This window comes from Triticum urartu, chromosome 1 (genome assembly GCF_003073215.2).
Source record: "Triticum urartu cultivar G1812 chromosome 1, Tu2.1, whole genome shotgun sequence".
NCBI lineage: Eukaryota > Viridiplantae > Streptophyta > Magnoliopsida > Poales > Poaceae > Triticum > Triticum urartu.
In genome coordinates, this window is record NC_053022.1 from 304,591,185 (window position 1) to 304,609,072 (window position 17,888).

Sequence of the window (17,888 nt, forward strand, 5' to 3'; positions counted from 1 at the left end):
TCACTACCAAAAAAATACACTTCCGTGATGATACGTGTTTGTCACAGTAGGTCACGTTTTCTGTCATGCATGTACATCCATGACAATTTTATAACAGAATCAAGATAGTCATACATGTGTTGTCGTAGAAGTGTTCCATGACATTACCAAAATTATCATCATAGAAGTGTCCACTTCCATGACGATAAATCGCGCGTCACATAAGTGCTTTCATCAAGGGTGACCGACACGTGGCATCCACCATAACGGAACATCGTTAAGCTATTGGGTCCGGTTTTGGATCCGATAACCCGTTAACAGCCCCGACCAATGGGGATTTTCCACATGTAAAATCATCATTAGCTGGAGGAAACACGTGTCGGCTCACCGTTGGGACAGATGTCATCCACTCATTGGACCAAAAGCACCTATGATACGTCGACACGTGGCACGGCCCAACAGAGGCCCATTCCTATGAAAAGGTCATCATGTTTGACTTGGTCAAAAGGTGGCGGGCCGGTCCACGGCAAGCCTGTTAACGGCATGTTCGCATTTAGCCCATTTACAGCCCGCTAACCTAGGGCCCGTTTATGGCCTATCCCAATTAGGCCTAGTAGCGTCATCTTGGCCGTCTAATATATTCCAGCCCGTTTTAACTTCCGGCCCATGTATGGCCCATGACGTATTTCAGCCCATATGAGTCCCTTTGTAACTCTTGGCCCATTAATGGCCCGTGGTGAAACCGGCCCGTAATGAACAGTGTATCGCTTTATACCCATTAGCGGCCCATTATTCCATTGGGTCGTTTCCAGCCTGTGTTACCTTTCGGCCTTCTGAGGGCCCATTTATTCTTGGGCTCATTTCCAGCATTTGGTTATTTACGGCCCGTTACTAGCCTTTTCTGCTTGTGGGCCAAATTCAGCCCGTGGATACAGTCGGCCCGTTTATGGCCCGTTAATCTGTTGGGCCATTTTCATAGTATCATCAAATACGGCCTATTAACAGCCCGTTATGGTCAGCCCATAAAACATACGATTTCCACTCTAGCCTGTTTACGGCCCCTTATACGGCCCGTACAAGGCCCATAGATGAGACGACCCGTAGAAGGCCCATGGATCCTACGCGACGTAGAAGGCCCATTGACCCGATGGCCCATAGAAGGCTCATTGATCCGACGGCCCATAGAAGGCCCATGGATCCGACGGCCCATAGAAGGCCCACGGATCCGACAGCTCATAGAAGGCCCACGGATCCAACAGCCCATAGAAGGCCATGGATCGTCCGTCCCATAGATGGCCCATGGATCATACGGCCTGTGGAGGGCCATGGTCACTACAATGTTTGGGCGAGTTGGCCCCCGTTTGAACGATATAGCATATTCAAAGAATTATCCTACTATATACTATCACCTCTAAAAACATACACTACACAATAAAGAGACTAAGGCATAGAAACATAGAATAATCCTACACTATACAATAAAGAAATTACAGCCGATTATACCCATTGGGAATTATGGTTCAACACCAATGATAATAAAGCATACACAAATAGCAAATTACATACACTGGGCAAATATAGCTCATACATCATGGACGCGCATCAACATAACTTACCATTTGAACTATAATCTCTTCAAAAAATAGGATTGGCAGGATTTAGATAGCACAAATTTCAGTCTGCAAAATCTCCAATTCCTCCATTGTTACCTCAGTGTCTTGTTTCATTTTTTTGACTACTGCATTTAATACATGCATGTCCAGTCTCAACTTGTTGATTGTATGTTCAGAATCATGTACACGTTGTCTTGCCACATCTAGTTGATGCTCGAGAATATCAGCACATTCCAATTCCAATCCATAATCATTCGGTAACGGCCATGTCGCACTGCTCGTAGATCTTTGTGTTGATGTCACTTCATCCTGAAATGTTTCTGTAAGTACACATGACTAGGGCACAAATATAGTTACAATAGTGAAGCGAGCAAGACAAACTATTTTGTACATGGCAAAACAGGACTAACAATAATGTTACACATCATGAAGCATAAGCAGGTGATATTTTAAAAATTATAAAAAGGTAGTCTGTGCAGCCTGCATACAAAAATCTCTCTTAGCTCACCAGAGGAGCATGATGTTGGGGCCCAATCCAAAACACAGACAAGTTACAAATTTAGACAGCATGTTGCATAGAAGTAAGCAAGCAGTTGGCCATTTTGTAGCTCAATTAAAGTCTTAGGGAGCATAATGAACAGCAGAGGATTTCATACAAACATACTATAGCAAGCAAAACTATGCAATCATTAGCCTAGTATAAACTAGATTGTGAGCCTCATTCAATAATAGTTGGTTAATAGACTTCAAAGCTTCAGGCACACTTCGGCATAGTAATTAAATGGTAAGGCCTTTAATTATGTCAACTAATAGTTATACAAGTGCCCAACATCAGGCATCATTCTTTGTGTTGGGGAACGTGGTAATTTCAAAAAATTCCTACGCACATGCAAGATCATGGTGATGCATAGCAACGAGAGGGGAGAGTGTGTCTACGTACCCTCGCAGACCGAATGCGGAAGCGTTAGCACAACGCGGTTGATGTAGTTGTACATCTTCACGATCCGACCGATCAAGTACCGAACGTACGGCACCTCCGAGTTCTGCACATGTTCAACTCGATGATGTCCCTCAAACTCCGATCCAGCCGAGCTTTGAGGGAGAGTTCCGTCAGCACGACGGCATGGTGACGATGATGATATTCTACCGACGCAGGGCTTTGCCTAAGCACCGCTACAATATGACCAAGGTGGATTCTGGTGGAGGGGGGCACCGCACACGGCTAAGAGATCCAAGGGATCAATTGTTGTGTCTCTAGGGGGTGCCTCCCTCCCCGTATATAAAGGACTGGAGGACGGGGAGGGGGCCGGCCACCCTTGGCGTGCCTCATGAGGAGTCCTACTCCCACCGGGAGTAGGACTCCCCCCCTTCCATGTTGGAGTAGGAGAGGAGAGGGAAGGAGAAAGAGGAAGAAAGGAAAGGGGAGGGCGCCACCCCCCTTCCTTGTCCAATTCGGACTTGGGAGGGGAGGGGCGCACGGCTGCCCCTTGGCTGCCTCTCCTCTTTCACCAATTGGGCCCATGAGGCCCAATAACCTCCGGGGGGTCCGGTAACCCCCCGGTACTCCGGTATATATCCGATAACCCCCGGAACCATTCCGGTGTCTGAGTATAGTTGTCCAATATATCAATCTTCATGTCTCGACCATTTCGAGACTCCTCGTCATGTCCATGATCACATTCGGGACTCCAAACTACCTTCGGTACATCAAAACACATAAACTCATAATATAACTGTCATCGAACTTTAAGCGTGCGGACCCTACGGGTTCGAGAACTATGTAGACATGACCGAGACATGTCTCCGGTCAATAACCAATAGCGGAACCTGGATGCTCATATTGGCTTTTACATATTCTACGAAGATCTTTATCGGTCAAACCGCATAACATCATACGTTGTTCCCTTTGTCATCGGTATGTTACTTGCCCGAGATTCGATCGTCGGTATCTCAATACCTAGTTCAATCTCGTTACCGGCACGTCTCTTTACTCATTTCGTAATACATCATCCCGCAACTGACTCATTAGTTGCAATGCTTGCAAGGGTTAAGTGATGTGTATTACCGAGTGGGCCCAGAGATACCTCTCCGACAATCGGAGTGACAAATCCTAATCTTGAAATAGGCCAACCCAACAAGTACCTTTGGAGACACCTGTAGAGCACCTTTATAATCACCCAGTTATGTTGTGACGTTTGGTAGCACACAAAGTGTTCCTCCGGTAAACGGGAGTTGCATAATCTCATAGTCACAGGAACGTGTATAAGTTATGAAGAAAGCAATAGCAACAAACTAAACGATCAAGTGCTAAGCTAACGGAATGGGTCAAGTCAATCACATCGTTCTCCTAATGATGTGATCCTGTTAATCAAATGACAACTCTTTGTCTATGGCTAGGAAACATAACCATCTTTGATCAACGAGCTAGTCAAGTAGAGGCGTACTGTGACACTCTATTTGTCTATGTATTCACACATGTATCATGTTTCCGGTTAATACAATTCTAGCATGAATAATAAACATTTATTATTGCCTCTAGGGCATATTTCCTTCAGTCTCCCACTTGCACTAGAGTCAATAATCTAGATTACACAATAATGATTCTAACACCCCTGGAGCCTTGGTGCTGATCATGTTTTGCTCGTGGAAGAGGTTTAGTCAACGGGTCTGCAACATTCAGATCCGTATATATCTTGCAAATCTCTATGTCTCCCACCTGGACTTGGTCCCGGATGGAGTTGAAGCGTCTTTTGATGTGCTTGGTTCTCTTGTGAAATCTGGATTCCTTTGCCAAAGCAATTGCACCAGTATTGTCACAAAAGATTTTCATTGGACCCGATGCACTAGGTATGACACCTAGATCGGATATGAACTCCTTCATCCAGACTCCTTCATTTGCTGCTTCCGAAGCAGCTATGTATTCCACTTCACATGTAGATCCCACTACAACACTTTGTTTAGAACTGCACCAACTGACAGCTCCACCATTTAATAAAAACACGTATCCGGTTTGCGATTTAGAATCGTCCGGATCAGTGTCAAAGCTTGCATCGATGTAACCATTTACGACGATCTCTTTGTCACCTCCATAAACAAGAAACATATCCTTCATCCTTTTCAGGTATTTCAGGATGTTCTTGACCGCTGTCTAGTGATCCACTCCTGGATTACTTTGGTACCTCCCTGCTAAACTAATAGCAAGGCACACATTAGGTCTGGTACATAGCATTGCATACATGATAGATCCTATGGCTGAAGCATAGGGAACATCTTCCATTTTCTCTCTATCTTCTGAAGTGGTCGGGCATTGAGTCTTACTCAATTTCACACCTTGTAACATAGGCAAGAACCCTTTCTTTGCTTGATCCATTTTGAACTTCTTCAAAACTTTGTCAAGGTATGTGCTTTGTAAAAGTCCAATTAAGTGTCTTGATCTATCTCTATAGATCTTGATGCCCAATATATAAGCAGCTTCACTGAGGTATTTCATTGAAAAACTCTTATTCAAATATCCTTTCATGCTATCCAGAAATTCTATATCATTTCCAATCAACAATATGTCATCCACATATAATATCAGAAATGCTACAGAGCTCCCACTCACTTTCTTGTAAATACAGGCTTCTCCAAAAGTCTATATAAAACCATATGCTTTGATCACACTATCAAAACGTTTATTCCAACTCCGAGAGGCTTGCACCAGTCCATAAATGGATCGCTGGAGCTTGCATACTTTGTTAGCTCCCTTTGGATCGACAAAACCTTCCGGTTGCATCATATACAATTCTTCTTCCAGAAATCCATTCAGGAATGCCGTTTTGACATCCATTTGCCAAATTTCATAATCATAAAATGCGGCAATTGCTAACATGATTCGGACAGACTTAAGCATCACTACGGGTGAGAAGGTCTCATCGTAGTCAATCCCTTGAACTTGTCGAAAACCTTTTGCAACAAGTCGAGCTTTATAGATGGTAACATTACCATCAGCGTCAGTCTTCTTCTTGAAGATACATTTATTCTCGATGGCTTGCCGATCATTGGGCAAGTCAACCAAAGTCCACACTTTGTTCTCATACATGGATCCCATCTCAGATTTCATGGCCTTAAGCCATTTTGTGGAATCTGGGCTCACCATCGCTTCTTCATAGTTCGTAGGTTCGTCATGGTCTAGCAACATAACCTCCAGAACAGGATTACCGTACCACTCTGGTGCGGATCTTACTCTGGTTGACCTACGAGGTTCAGTAACAACTTGATCTGAAGTTTCATGATCATCATCATTAACTTCCTCACTGATTGGTGTAGATGTCACAGGAACCGGTTTCTGTGATGAACTACTTTCCAATAAGGGAGCAGGTACTGTTACCTCATCAGGTTCTACTTTCCTCCCACTCACTTCTTTCGAGAGAAACTCCTTCTCTAGAAAGGATCCATTCTTAGCAACGAATGTCTTGCCCTCGGATCTGTGATAGAAGGTGTACCCAACTGCTTCTTTTGGGTATCCTAAGAAGACACATTTCTCCGATTTGGGTTCGAGCTTATCAGGTTGAAGCTTTTTCACATAAGCATCGCAGCCCCAAACTTTAAGAAATGAAAACTTTGGTTTCTTCTCAAACCATAGTTCATAAGGTGTCATCTCAAAGGATTTTGATGGTGCCCTATTTAACGTGAATGTGGCCGTCTCTAAAGCATAACCCCAAAATGATAGCGGTAAATTAGTAAGAGACATCATAGATCGCACAATACGTAAAGCACGATTACGATGTTCGGACACACCATTACGTTGTGGTGTTTCGGGTGGCGTGAGTTGCGAAACTATTCTGCATGGTTTCAAATGTAGACCAAACTAGTAACTCAAATATTCTCCTCCACGATCAGATCGTAGAAACTTTATTTTTCTTGTTACGATGATTTTCAACTTCACTCTAAAATTCTTTGAACTTTTCAAATGTTTCAGACTTATGTTTCATTAAGTAGATATACTCATATCTGCTTAAATCATCTGTGAAGATGAGAAAATAACGATACCCGTCGCGAGCCTCAACATTCATTGGACCACATACATCAGTATGTATGATCTCCAACAAATCAATTGCTCTCTCCATAGTTCCGGAGAACGGCGTTTTAGTCATCTTGCCCATGAGGCATGGTTCACAAGTACCAAGTGATTCATAATCAAGTGATTCCAAAAGTCCATCAGTATGGAGTTTCTTCATGCACTTTATACCAATATGACCCAAACGGCAGTGCCACAAATAAGTTGCAATATCATTAACAACTCTGCATCTTTTTGCTTCAACATTATGAATATGTGTATCATTACTATCGAGATTCATCAAAAATAGACCACTCTCTAAAGGTGCATGACCATAAAAGATATTACTCATATAAATAGAACAACCATTATTCTCAGATTTAAATGAATAACCGTCTCGCATTAAACAAGATCCATATATAATGTTCATGCTCAACACTAGCACCAAATAACAATTATTTAGGTCTAAAACTAATCCCGGAGGTAGATGTAGAGGTAGCATGCCGACGGCGATCACATCGACTTTGGAACCATTTCCCACGTGCATCGTCACCTCATCCTTAGCCAGTGTTCGCTTAATCCGTAGTCCCTGTTTCGAGTTGCAAATATTAGCAACAGAACCAGTATCAAATACCCAGGTGCTACTGTGAGCTCTGGTAAGGTACACATCAATAACATGTATATCACATATACCTTTGTTCACCTTGCCATCCTTCTTATCTGCCAAATACTTGGGGCAGTTCCGCTTCCAGTGACTAGTCTGTTTGCAGTAGAAGCACTCAGTCTCAGGCTTAGGTCAGACTTGGGTTTCTTCTCCTAAGCAGCAACTTGTTTGCTGTTCTTCTTGAAGTTCCCCTTCGTCTTCCCTTTGCCCTTTTTCTTGAAACTAGCGGTCTTATTGACCATCAAAACTTGATGCTCCTTCTTGATTTCTACCTCCGCAGCCTTTAGCATTGCGAAGAGCTCAGGAATTGTCTTATTCATCCCTTGCATATTATAGTTCATCACGAAGCTCTTGTAGCTTGGTGGCAGTGATTGAAGAACTCTGTCAATGACACTATCAACAGGAAGATTAACTCCCAGTTGAGTCAAGTGATTATGATACCCAGACATTTTGAGTATATGCTCACTGACAGAACTATTCTCCTCCATCTTGCAGCTATAGAACTTATTGGAGACTTCATATCTCTCAATCCGGGTATTTGCTTGAAATATCAACTTCAACTCCTGGAACATCTCATATGCTCCATGACGTTCAAAACATCATTGAAGTCCCGGTTCTAAGCCGTAAAGCATGGCACACTAAACTATCGAGTAGTCATCAGCTTTGCTCTACCAGGTGTTCATCACATCTGGTGTTGCTCCTGCAGCAGGTTTGGCACTTAGCGGTGCTTCTAGGACGTAATTCTTCTGTGCAGCAATGAGGATAATCCTCAAGTTTCGTACCCAGTCCGTGTAATTGCTACCATCATCTTTCAACTTTGCTTTCTCAAGGAACGCATTAAAATTCAACGGAACAACAGCACGAGCCATCTATCTACAACAAACATAGACATGCAAAAATACTATCAGGTACAAAGTTCATGATAAATTTAAGTTCATTTAATCATATTACTTAAGAACTCCCACTTAGATAGACATCTCTCTAATCATCTAAGTGATCACGTGATCCAAATCAACTAAACCATAACCGATCATCACGTGAAATGGAGTAGTTTTCAATGGTGAACATCATTATGTTGATCATATCTACTATATGATTCACACTCGACCTTTCGGTCTCAGTGTTCCGAGGCCATATCTGCATATGCTAGGCTCGTCAAGTTTAACCTGAGTATTCTGCATGTGCAAAACTGGCTTGCACCTATTGTAGATGGACGTAGAGCTTATCACACCCGATCATCACGTGGTGTCTGGGCACGAAGAACTTTGGCAACGGTGCATACTCAGGGAGAACACTTTTATCTTGAAAGTTAGTGAGAGATCATCTTATAATGCTACCGTCAATCAAAATAAGATGCATAAAAGATAAACATCACATGCAATCAATATAAGTGATATGATATGGCCATCATTATCTTGTGCTTGTGATCTCCATCTCCAAAGCACCGTCATGATCACCATCGTCACCGGCGCGACACCTTGATCTCCATCGTAGCATCATTGTTGTCTCGCCAACTATTGCTTCTACAACTATCGCTACTGCTTAGTGATAAAGTAAAGCAATTACAGGGCGATTGCATTGCATACAATAAAGCGACAACCATATGGCTCCTGCCAGTTGTCGATAACTCGGTTACAAAACATGATCATCTCATACAATAAAATATATCATCATGTCTTGACCATATCACACCACAACATGCCCTGCAAAAACAACTTAGACGTCCTCTACTTTGTTGTTGCAAGTTTTACGTGGCTGCTATGGGCTGAGCGAGAACCGTTCTTACCTACGCATCAAAACCACAACGATAGTTCGTCAAGTTAGTGTTGTTTTAACCTTCTCAAGGACCGGGCGTAGCCACACTCGGTTCAACTAAAGTTGGAGAAACTGACACCCGCTAGCCACCTGTGTGCAAAGCACGTCGGTAGAACCAGTCTCGCGTAAGCATACACGTAATGTCGGTCCGGGCCGCTTCATCCAACAATACCGCCGAACCAAAGTATGACATGGTGGTAAGCAGTATGACTTGTATCTCCCACAACTCACTTGTGTTCTACTCATGCATATAATATCAACGCATAAAACAAGGCTTGGATGCCACTGTTGGGGAACGTAGTAATTTAAAAAAATTCCTACGCACACGCGAGATCATGGTGATGCATAGCAACGAGAGGGGAGAGTGTGTCTATGTACCCTAGCAGACCAAATGCGGAAGCGTTAGCACAACACGGTTGATGTAGTCGTACATCTTCACGATCTGACCGATCAAGTACCGAACATACAGCACCTCCGAGTTCTGCACAGGTTCAACTCGATGACGTCCCTTGAACTCCGATCCAGCGGAGCTTTGAGGGAGAGTTCCATCAGCACGACGGCGTGGTGACGATGATGATATTCTACTGACGCAGGGCTTCGCCTAAGCACCGCTACTATATGACCGAGGTGGATTATGGTGGAGGGGGGCACCACACACGGCTAAGAGATCCAAGGGATCAATTATTGTGTCTCTAGGGAGTGCCTCCCTCCCCGTATATAAAGGAGTGGAGGGGGGAGGGGGCTGGCCACCCTTGGCGCGCCTCATGAGGAGTCCTACTCCCACCGAGAGTAGGACTCCCCCCTTCCATGTTGGAGTTGGAGAGGAGAGGGAAGGAGAAAGAGGAAGAAAGGAAAGGGGGCGCCGCCCCCTTCCTTGTCCAATTCGGACTTGGGAGGGTAGGGGCGCGCGGCTGCCCCTTGGCTGCCTCTCCTCTTTCACCAATTGGGCCCATGAGGCCCAATAACCTCCGGGAGGGTCCGGTAACCCCCCCCCTCCCCCGGTACTCTGATATATATCCGATAACCCCCTGAACCATTCCGGTGTCCGAATATAGTCGTCCAATATATCAATCTTCATGTCTCGACCATTTCGAGACTCCTCGTCATGTCTGTGATCACATCCGGGACTCTAAACTACCTTTGGTACATCAAAACACATAAACTCATAATATAACCGTCATCGAACTTTAAGCGTGTGGACCCTACGGATTTGAGAACTATGTAGACATGACCGAGACACGTCTCCGGTCAATAACCAATAGCGGAACCTGGATGCTCATATTGGCTTTTACATATTCTACGAAGATCTTTATCGGTCAAACCGCATAACATCATACGTTGTTCCCTTTGTCATCGGTATGTTACTTGCCCGAGATTCGATCGTCGGTATCTCAATACCTAGTTCAATCTCGTTACCGGCACGTCTCTTTACTCGTTCCATAATACATCATCCTGCAACTAACTCATTAGTTGCAATGCTTGAAAGGCTTCAGTGATGTGTGTTACCGAGTGGGACCAGAGATACCTCTCCGACAATCGGAGTGACAAATCCTAATCTTGAAATGGGCCAACCCAACAAGTACCTTTGGAGACACCTGTAGAGCACCTTTATAATCACCCAGTTATGTTGTGACGTTTGGTAGCACACAAAGTGTTCCTCCGGTAAACGGGAGTTGCATAGTCTCATAGTCACAGGAACATGTATAAGTTATGAAGAAAGCAATAGCAACAAACTAAACGATCAAGTGCTAAGCTAACGGAATGGGTCAAGTCAATCACATCATTCTCCTAATGATGTGATCCCGTTAATCAAATGACAACTCTTTGTCTATGGCTAGGAAACATAACCATCTTTGATCAACGAGCTAGTCAAGTAGAGGCATACCAGTGACACTCTATTTGTTTAGGTATTCACACATGTATCATGTTTCTAGTTATTACAATTCTAGCATGAATAATAAACATTTATCATGGTATAAGGAAATAAATAATAACTTTATTATTGCCTCTAGGGCATATTTACTTCACTTTGGGCATCTCATTAACTGAGGACAAATAAAGCAATTGAAAAGAGCAAATTAACTATGCCTGAAACAAACAAGGAATTGAACTGTTGAGTTGGATACAGTGACTTACCTTAACAGGTTGAAGAGGCTCAGCACAGCTCCTACTTCTCTTGCAAGGCTCCTTCCTAACATCTTGTACTTGGAAATCCTCAATCTTATCTTCATTGCACCCCCTCTGCAAGGTGACACAAACTAGTTACTCGTCTCCTTGGAAGATAAATATGCATACTTTCCAGTTTGTGAACACAAAAGGATGAGATTATAATAAAACAACACCACATAATGAAACATGCCGCATCTCTTGCACTTGCACACAATGAAATGAGCATTTACTATCTCTGAACTATGTAAAAACTAGGCATACCTTCGAACTGGATCTCCAGGTACTCTTGGAGAGCCTACTTTAGTGTACAGCCAAACATTTGTCACCTATGAGTTAGAAAAGGCCCCACTACAGCAGCCCTCAGTGTTTAAATCATTGACAAGCTTTGTTAGAGTGTTAGGTCAAGAACAGCAAGTAATCAAAGCAAACAGTCCTAGTATGGATGGCTGATGCAAACAAGCAATTGAACAGATGTGCGAGAAAATCTTACATATCAAGAAAAGAAGCAAAGAAGGAGGCTTAAAGACCGTCACTTGACCGACCAGATTTAAGGGGCATTTAAACATCATGTGCAACGTATGAACTAACATAAACATTGCATATTCCAGATTCTACAATGGAATGCACATGTATTAGGTTATAGCAGGCATGAGTGATTCATCATTCCACGCACAATTGAATTGCAGGTTAAGGGCCAGTTCTATTCCACCTTTTCAGGGCTTATTGTCAAAACAAGCCATAAAAGATGTAAAGAAGTCATTTTTGAGTTATGGGCTTGGGCTTAACTAATTTTGCTTTGGAGGGGGGTGTTTCGGGTAGAACCTCACTAAAAATTGAAGGGAAGGGGAATAGTGAAATGACTCTGCTGTCTGCCTATATTACACTCAAAATGCAACTGGTGACGCCCGCGTCACACCTCACTCTCAAGTAAAAACAAACACGCAAGCATTCATTGCCCTGCCCGCTTGCATCTCCTCTCCCCTCTCCCTCTACCTCGATACCCTGCCTGCAGCACTAGGGTTCCTCCAGCAAGCCGTCGCCACTGGTCCCATCTGGCCTGGTCCTCGACGATGCTCTGTCCAACTAGGCTACATGGCCGGTGGGTAGGGGAAAATCTCCCTGGCTGCTCCTCCCTCTGGTGTCGCCCCTCATTCTCATGGTCTCCAATAGCTGCTCCACTGTGGTTCGTCCAATGCACTACTCCGACAGGCGTTGCACAACTACGGCAGATGCCACACTGCGGCAGAAGGCACCTTATTCCCCCTCCCCACCTCCCAGGTCGTGGCCTTGAGGTGCTGTTGAAGGATGAGCTCATCCAACAAGGTGAGGATCTCCTCTAATTTTTTGCCAAATTTTCATTCTGATCCACTATACGATGAATTGCTATGAGTTGCTTCTGCTGCTGCTATATGATGCATTGCTATGAGCTACTCATGATGCTGCTATATGATGAATTGATATGAGCTGCTGCTGCTATATGCTAAATTGCAATGAGCTGTTGCTGCTATATGATGAATTGCTATGAGCTGCTGCTACTGCTATATGATGAATTGCTATAAGCTGCTCCTGCTGCTGCTGTATGATGAATTGCTATGAGCTGCTCCTGCTGCTGCTATATGATGAATTGCTATGAGCTGTTCCTGCTCCTACTATATGATGAATTGCTATGAGCTGCTGCTGGTATATGATGAATTGCATAGTGCTGCTGCTATATGATGAGTTGCTATGAGTTGCTGCTGCTATATGATGAGTTGCTATGAGTTGCTGCTGCTATATGATGCTTTCAGGTGGTGCTGCTATATGATAATAACCAGCCACTTGGACCATCAAATTTCAATAAATAATTGTTCTTCATTTAAATGTGGGTCATGTGTTTTTCGTTTAAATTAGGCAATGTGATCTCTATGGAAAAGATTGACCAAAGTAGATTGTGCCAAGTAGATGGTATCTTTGTATTTGCATTTTGAGCAAATAGTGAAGGTCTGTTTTCCTATCATATTAATTATTGCACTGGGTTCAATTTGTGATGTTTGCAAGTCAAATTAATTTTCATATGGGAAGCAAAATGAAAAAATATAATGCAATCTAGACTTTTCACTGATCATACCAAAGATAAGCTGAAACCGCAATGAAAAGAACTGGTTGGCTTATTACATGGAGCATATATTCACAGGTGCTTATTTTCTTAGGATAACTCGTAATAACTATCCCTAAGAAACTTGGCCAATAGAACTGACATACAAATAACATGTCACGATGATTGCAATGGAGGAGTGACGTACCATAGCACACTGTATAGGCTCACTGCTGGCTCTCCTTTTTTGCGATGTTCCATGAAATTGCCACATACATCTTCTATGTTTTCATTGTGTAACCCTATCTGCAAGTTGACATGGCTACTTTCAGACATCTCTACATGATAATACATTGCATATCCCGTGCGCATATTTGAACCACCAATTAATGATTATGTGCACAACATAAACTAGCCATGACTCTGTGTGCTGGACTAGCAGGCACTCTAAGGGAGCCTAATGTAGTGTACTGGAATTCCTACATGCCACCTATGATTTTGTGTAATGTACTGCCTCTGTTCCTAAATATATGTCTATGTAGAGATTCCAGTATGGACCACATACAGATGTATATAGATGCATTTTTGAGTGTAGATTCACTCATTTTGCTTCGTATGTAGCCTATAGTGGAATCTCTAGAAAGACTTATATTTAGGAATGGAGGTACAAGATAGTATCATGTATGACATCTACATATCTAATTTAGCAGCCAGTAGTAGAAATCATTGTCTGCACAAAGGGATTACTGGTCAAAAATCCTAGCAAAGCACGCTGGCAGGCACAGAACAATACAAGAGAGAGAGAGACACGCTTACAAGATCATAGCAATGCCTCGGTCCAGGATCTTGGTTGGCCAAGCTATTAGATCCAGAAGAAATATCGTCCTTCTAGTTTTTGCCAGCTGCATAACAGGTAACACCGACATGTTAGTATATTTGAAGTACATCGGGCAGGTGATGCTGGACGGGTTTAAAGGTTACAGGTACCTAGGCCGTGGCGGGTGCTTGGCATCTTGCCAGACGGTGGGAATCGGGTTAGAAACGTCAAGGGTGATGACGCTACGCTGGCTGTCGGGGTCCAGTAAGGAGATCTAGAACCATGGAGTAGGGTGTTTGTGGAGCGGCTCCGGTAGGGTGGACTACGGTGTGGGCGAAGCGGATCTGTGGTCGTGGACGAGGGCGTAGGTGAAGCTGCTCCGGTGGTTGGGTTAAGGATGGTGTCGACGATGCGGATCTGCGGCCATGGACGGGGCGTCAGAAGCTGCTCCGGTAGGTTGGATGAGGGTGTGAGGAAGCGGATCTGAGGCCGTGGACTTGTGAGTTGGCAAAGCGGCCCCGGTAGGGTTGAAAATGGTATAGGCAAAGCTACTCCGGTGGGGTTGACGATGGTGTCGGCGAAGCGGCTCCGGTACGGTTGAGGAAGGTGTCGGCGAAGAGGATCAGAGGCCGTCGACGGGGGCGTCGGTGGGGCGGCTTCGGGGGGTGGACGAAGTGTCTCTGGTGGGGAGTATGAAAATGAGTCGCTGCAGATGCGCTGTGGTTGACGAGAGTACCGGCGAAGCAGATCTAGCGTCGTGGATAAGGCCGGCACTGAATGGGCTATGGTACAATGGTGGATGAGCAGTCTACTTGTTTCTAGGGGAGGTGGGAGGGTTAGATGCGACCGTAGAAGCAGATCCGGCGAGGTGGACGCCGCTGGCAGTGATTGGGCTCTGGTACGCCGGTGGATGAGCAGTCTAGGGTTTCGAGAGGGGAGGGGAGAAAGGCCGATGAAGTACGGATGGCGTGATGTGAGATGCTCTGGTGTTGTGGAGTTAGTCGTTTTTGCGGGAGGGGGAGAGGAAATGGGGGTGCCGTGTAGTGGGGGGAACCGGAAGTTACCAAAGCAGCCCCGACCTATTATGTAGATGAGGGCGGTATTGTAACTGTTGGTTTCCATGCACCAAGGACAAAAGGGGAATTTCGCATGCTAAAGACTAAGGTGGCAGAAATTTTAGAAGGTGGGGGAGATTTTGCCGCCAGCGGGATCGTTCGTATCTAGTTTCAACTAATTTTGGACCGTGCTAGCGGGAAGGTCATGCGAGACTGTGTACACGGGGCACGCGTCAGCAGTTAATAAGTGGTGTGAAGTCCACCCCAGAAAAAAGACAATAACTCGGGATGATGCGCCGATAAATTGGACGTTCACACGGGCGCGGCCAATCGTACGAGTGTAGTGGCGCGTTCACAAAAAAGGGGATCAAACGCTCAGCCTATGTATTTCTCGTGTAAATAGATAATTTAGTGCAATTGGTTATTTACTTTAAACATAATGCATTGATGTGTTAGTGTAGAGGCGCACAAAAAGAAATGGATATTGTAGTCCGCTACTTAAAAGTGTTACCTCGTATGATTACATAGCCTCCATTTCATAAATTGCATACCCGTTGAATTCATATATGAATATTGCATATATTACTTCATAATAGAACCTTAAATCATCCAAGACTAGTGATTTTGAATGCAAGAGTAACAATGGTGCATGTACATGATAGCTACATTGGTTGTTTGAAGAAACATCACTGTAACTTTGGCATGCACAACTGAAAAGGTTTATTTAAATAGAAAAAAATGTGATATGTGAGTGTCCAATCTTTATAGTGTTGAATCGATATTGTACCTTTGGCCACGATACGAAGTAGATATTGATTTATGTTCAAGCGATGCACGTCCACAATCGCTAGATGGTGATACGTGAATGAATTGTGCAATCTCTCTCACATGCATACATATCTCATTTCCCTGTGGGCATCGGAATCACACACGCGCAGTTCATGTATTTCTCTCCCTCCGTCAAGGTTAGAATTCATCTTTCTACCCCGTCCTACAAGTCTCTCACACAGAAACACACACGCTCTCTCTATCGAACACGCCCACCCCTTTAATTCCGCCCACACACAGCCACTAATGTCTCAAAGTATAATAATGTCTCTCACACATATGCCTAAGGTTAACTCGAGTTCCGGAACCATATGAATACATACAATGGGATTTCAGTGGAGCACCTTTTGTTTTTAGATTTCTCTCTCTCCCTCTCTCTCACACACACATTGTTTCTCGCTTCATTTTTCCGGCACTTGCATGCACACAATTTTGTTTATCTTCGTGATGCTTTAAGTATGCCTCGCACAAATGCTATCTACCTATCCCTTAATATAGCCAGATATGTGTCACACAAACTCCTTCTCCCTACTAGCAAGATGCCCATGCGTTGCACCGAACATCAAGATGCATTTGTATGAGTAGTTTATCTTGTGGGAGAAAAGGATGAACGAGGGAATGCCTTATTTGCAAATGCGGAGAGGGGTGTGGGTATCTTTTTGCAAAATTTCCGCAGTTTCCTTCCTATCCATCGGGTATAAACCGGATGGCCTATATTGCAGGATGGCAGGAACACCATCATCACCAACTCTGTTTTTTATAAGAGTAGGGATATGTAAGTGTCACTGCCCCCTCCCCACTGCCCCCCCCCCGACACACACACCCACACCCACACAACCACACACACACACACACTTCCCAACACCGAAGGAGTAGGGTGACACCTCGATCTTGATACTAATCTATCGATTGGCTTCTCTCTCAAACACACACACACACACACGCACACACTACCCGACACCGGAGGAGTAGGGCGGCACCTCGATCTTGATAGTAATCTATCTACTCCTCTTTAAAAAACACACACACACATACACACTCGCTTGTTGTGCCTCTGTGCCTACCGCGCACACTCTCGATACGTCTTTCTCTCCCTCCCCCTCCCCCCACCCCAACAATGACAGCAGAAGGGTGACTACTCGATCTGATCATAATCTGTCAATTAGTTTCTCTCTCGAACATTGTGTCTTTGTGCCTCGCTCAGTAGCCCCCTCAATATGTAGACTTCTCGTGCGTGCACAGCTGTAGTGACGATGACGCTGAACCCAGTGTGCCTCGTTTTTACCGGCCTCATGCGATAGTTTTCATCATGTTTTCTGTTAATTAACAAGGCAACCTTTTCTTTGTTACTACTAGTGAATTTGAAATCATTCGGGGTAGACATAAAATATATCACTTCAACCCAATTATCACAGTAAATTTTAAAAGAAACTAGCTAGATGCCCGTGCGTTGCACGGAACATCAAGATGCATTTGTATGAGTAGTTTATCTTGTGAGAGAAAAGGATGAACGAGGGAAGGCCGTATTTGCGAACGTGGAGAGGGGTGTGGGTATGTTTTTGCAAAATTGCCATAGTTTTCTTCCTATCCGTTAGATATAAATCCGACGGCCTATATTGCAGGATGGCATGCACACCATCATCACCAACTCTGTTTTCTACTCCCTCTATTCCTAAATATTTGTCTTTTTCGAGATTTCAACAAGTGACTACATATGGAGCAAAATGAGTGAATCTACACTCTAAAATATGTCTACATACACATCCGTATGTGGTAGTCCATTTGAAATCTGAAAAAGACAAATATTTAGGAACGGATGGAGTATAAGAGTAGACA